Source organism: Mus caroli, unplaced genomic scaffold, assembly GCF_978045245.1.
Source record: "Mus caroli unplaced genomic scaffold, Mus_caroli_1 scaffold_9, whole genome shotgun sequence".
Taxonomy (NCBI): Eukaryota; Metazoa; Chordata; class Mammalia; order Rodentia; family Muridae; genus Mus; species Mus caroli.
Window position 1 is genome coordinate 24,511,622 of NW_028227264.1, and position 4,630 is coordinate 24,516,251.

A 4,630-nucleotide genomic window follows, 5' to 3' on the forward strand; every position below is an offset into this window, starting at 1 on the left:
TATGGGATGGATCCCTGGATATGGCAGTCTCTAGATGGTCCATCCTTTCATCACAGCTCGAAACTTTGTCTCTGTAACTCCTTCCATGGGTGTTTTGTTCCCAATTCTAAGGAGGGGCATAGTGTCCACACTTCAGTCTTCATTCTTCTTGAGTTTCATGCATTTAGCAAATTGTATCTTATATCTTGGGTATCCTAAGTTTTGGGCTAATATCCAGTTATCAGTGAATACATATTGTGTGAGTTCCTTTGTGATTGTGTTACCTCACTCAAGATGATGCCCTCCAGGTCCATCCATTTGGCTAGGAATTTCTTAAATTCATTCTTTTTAATAGCTGAATAGTACTCCATTGTGTAAATGTACCATAATTTCTGTATCCATTCCTCTGTTGAGGGGCATCTGGGTTCTTTCCAGCTTCTGGCTATTATAAATAAGGCTGCTATGAACATAGTGGAGCATGTGTCCTTCTTACCAGTTGGGACATCTTCTGGCTATATGCCCAGGAGAGGTATTGCTGGATCCTCCGGTAGTACTATGTCCAATTTTCTGAGGAACCGCCTGAGATTCCACCTCACACCAGTCAGAATGGCTAAGATTAAAAATTCAGGTGACAGCAGATGCTGGCGAGGATATGGAGAAAGAGGAACACTCCTCCACTGTTGGTGGGATTGCAAGCTTGCACAAGGGATTTCAATTAAGAAACTACCTTGAGGCTCAGAAGAGACTTTGGACCTTTAAACACTGTTGAGACTGCGAAAGAGTATGGGAACTTTTGAAGTTGGACTGAATGGATTTTGCATTATGGTATGGGTACAAGCCTGCAGGGGCCAGGGAGTAGTATAGTTGTTTGCATGAGACTGGACTCTTTAGGCTTATATGTTTGAATGTTTGGTCCCCAGCTAGTGGAACTATTTGGGAAAGATTGTAATGATGAAACAACTTTTGACTACATATCCAGGAGTAATATAGCTGGATCTTGAGGTAAATTTATTCCCATATTCTTTTGGAACTGTCACAATGGTTTCCAAAGTGGCTGTACAAGTCTTCAATCCCATCAGCAACGAATGAGTGTTCTCCTCACTCCTTGTCTTCCCCAATATGAGCTGTCATTTGTTTTACTGAGCTTGGCTATTCTGACAGGTGTAAGATGATATCTCAAAGTAATTTTGATTACATTTTCCTGATGACTAAGAGTGCTGAACATTTAGTTTTTCTCAGCTTTTTGAGATTTCAATTCCTTAATATTCTGCTTAGATCTGTTTAACTCCATTTTAAACTGGGTTATGTATTTTCTTAACATCCAGTTTTTTTTTTTTTTGCATTGTTTATAAATGGATATTCTATTGGATGTGTAGTTGTTAAAGTCCATTTTCCCAGTCTGTAACCTGTCACTTTAATGATGATGTCTTTGCCATACTGAAGCTTTTAAATTTCCTGAGGTTCTATTTACTAACTGTTGTTTCTAGTGCCTATGTTAATGGTGCTCTGTTAAGAAAGTGTTTTTCTTTGGTTGGTGGTTTAGTCCCTGGGAGCTCTGGGGGGTCTGGTTGGTTTATATTGTTGTTCCTCCTATGGGACTGCAAATCCCTTGAGCTCCTTGGGTCCTTTCTCTAGTTCATCCATTGGGGACCCTGTGCTCAGTCCAATGGTTGGCTGTGTGCCTCCACTTCTGTATTTGTCAGACACTGGCAGAGTCTCTCAAGAGACAGCTGTATCAGGCTCCTGTCAGCAAGCACTTATTGGCATCCACAATGGAGTACACATGGAGGGACTCAAGGCTCCAGCCACATATGTAGCAGAGGATGGCCTTGTGAGACATCAATGAGAGGAGAGGCCCTTGGACTCGTGAAGGCTCAATGCCCCAGTGTAGGAGAATGCCAGGACAGGGAAGCGGGTGTGGGTGGGTTAGTGAGCAGGAAGATGGAGGTTGGAATAGGGGGTTTTCTGACCCGTCCAGCAGGTCCAGTTATTCGAGGATCTCGAGGGGACCTCCTCCTAAGACCCAAATGGGGGGTAGAGAGAGACGAGGGCTTTGTGCGAATAATGACACGGAAACCGTTCTGGAATGCATCAAAGCCCCAAATGTATTAGTCAGGCTTGAGGTTTAAATGCACAAGCAAAAGGGGAAGTACAGATACTTATCAGTGGGAGGGGTAGGGCAATACAAGCAAAAGGAGAAGTACTTATGGGAGGGGGGGCAATAGAAATTCTTTCTTTTGGCAGCTACATGGGGAAGCAGGAACTTGGTGGTATCAGGGTGTGGTCAGGACATGACTTAGGGCTGGAACATCCCATGGTTGTTCTCGGAATCCATGTATGGGTGGCCTGCTTTTGACCCCTTTTTCTTCTCGGGGGAAGGGGCCCAATTTAGAGATCAAGAGTTTGTCTTAATAGCTCCCAACAGTTTTCAGAGGGGGAAATGAGGAAAGGGAAAAATTGATATGTAAATGAAATATTTAATAGTAATAATTTAAAAAAAAGAAAATCTTTTCTTGTGTCAATGAGTTTAGGCTATTCACCACACTTTCTTCTCTGTTGGATTCATTATATCTGGCCTATGTTGAGGTCTTTGATTCATTAGAAGTTGAGTTTTGTGCAGTGTGAACAAGTATGTGTCTATTTTAATTCTTCTACATCCAGTGATCTAGTTTGAACAATATCGTTTGTCAAAAGGTCTTTAGTTGTCCTCCCACCCCGTGGGTTTTTCTTTATAAAAGAAAAATCACTTGTCCACGGGGGTGAGGACTTATTTATAGGTTTCAGTTCTTTTTCATTGACCAATATGTCTGTTTTCATGCCAATACTATATTATTCTTCTTACTCTAACTCTAAAGTACAATTTTAGTTCAAGGGTGATAAAAACTGATACGTTTTAGATGATTCATTTGTGTGTCCATGTCTTTGTGTGTATGTGTGTGTGTGTTTCAATATGAAGCTGAAAATTTTCCTTTCCAGTTCTGTGAAGAAGAATTATATTTGGATTTTGATGCGAATCATATTGAATTTATAGATTGCTTTTGGTAAGATGGACATTGTCACTACATTAATCCTCCTGATCCATGAGCATGACAGATATTTTATATAAAGATAGTAAATCACTATTACTGTGAGGTATATTCCTTGAATCCCTAGTCTCTCCAGGACTTTCATATTAAGGGGTGTTAGATTTTGCCAAATACCTTTTCTTCATCTAATGACAGGATCATGTGCTTTTTGGCTTTCAGTCTGCTTTCATGATAGATTCCATTCACTAATTTACCTAGGTTGGACATCCCTGCATTTCTAGGGTGAAGCCCCTATATGATGGTGAATGGTCTTTTTGTTGTGTTCTTGGATTTGTTTTGCAAGTGTTTTATTGTTTTGTGTATGTAGGTTCTTTATGTGGTTTAGGCCTCAAAACTATTGAGCAATGTTTCTGTTTCTATGTTGTGGAATAATTTGAGGAGTATTGGCATTAATATGTGGTAGAATTTTGCACTAAAACTATCTGGCCCTGGGTGTTTGCTTTTGTTTGTTTGTTTTGGTCTTGGTTTTGGTTGGTAGACTTTTAATTAGTTTTACTATTTACTAGGGGTTATTGGTCTATTTAAATTGCACATCTGATCTTGTTTTTTACTTTGGTATATGATATATATTGAGAAAATTATGAATTTCCTTTAGATTTTTCAATTAGGTGCAGTATAGGATTTTAAATTACGTCCTTATGATTATCTGATTGTTATTATTCCCCCAATTTTGTCTTTATTTGTGAATTCAGATTCATTTTCATTTTCTCTCTCTCTGTCTCTCTGTCTCTGTCTCTGTCTCTCTCTCTCTGTCTCTCTCTCTCTCTCTCTCTCTCTCTCACTCTCTCCATCTATTGTCTTCCTTCCACCCTTCTTGTTATTTGGCTAAAGTTTTGTCAATCTTACTGATTTTCTCAAAGAACCAACTCTTTGTTTCTTTGATACTTTTATTGTTTATTTTTTGTATAGTTTATTATTTGTTCAGTTTACTCCTTTTGTGTGTAATTAGTACTTTTTTTTTTTTTTAGAGATTTCAGGTGTGAAATTGAATTACTAATGCTAGATCTCTTTACTTTTTTTAATGTAGACACTTAGAACTATTAACTTCCCTCTTAGAACTATCTTCATTGTGTCTCATAAGTTTAACTATACCATGTATTCATTTTCATTCAATTCTAGAAAGTCTTTTAATTTCTTCAATTTTTTTTCTTGACCCATTTTTATTCAGTAGTGAGTTGTTGAAATTCCCTGAGTTTGTAAACTTTTTGTTGTTTCTGTTGTTGTTGATAACTGGTTTTAATCCAATGATGTTTAGGTAGGATGTAATCATTTTAACATCAATTTTCTTGTGTCTGTTGAGACTTGCTTTGTGTCAAAGTATATAATTAATTATGTGGAACATTCCATGAGTCGCTAAGAAGGTATATTCTTTTGTATTTGGGTAAAATGTTCTGTAAGTATCTGTTTGGCTCATTTGATTTGTGACATCATTTAGCTCTAACACTTCTATGTTTGGTCTTTGTCTTGATGACCTATTTGTTGGTGAGAATGGTATATTTGCTATTGAAGTCTCCCACCATCACCGTGTGAGGGTCAGTATGTGATGTAAGCTATAGCAGTGTTTC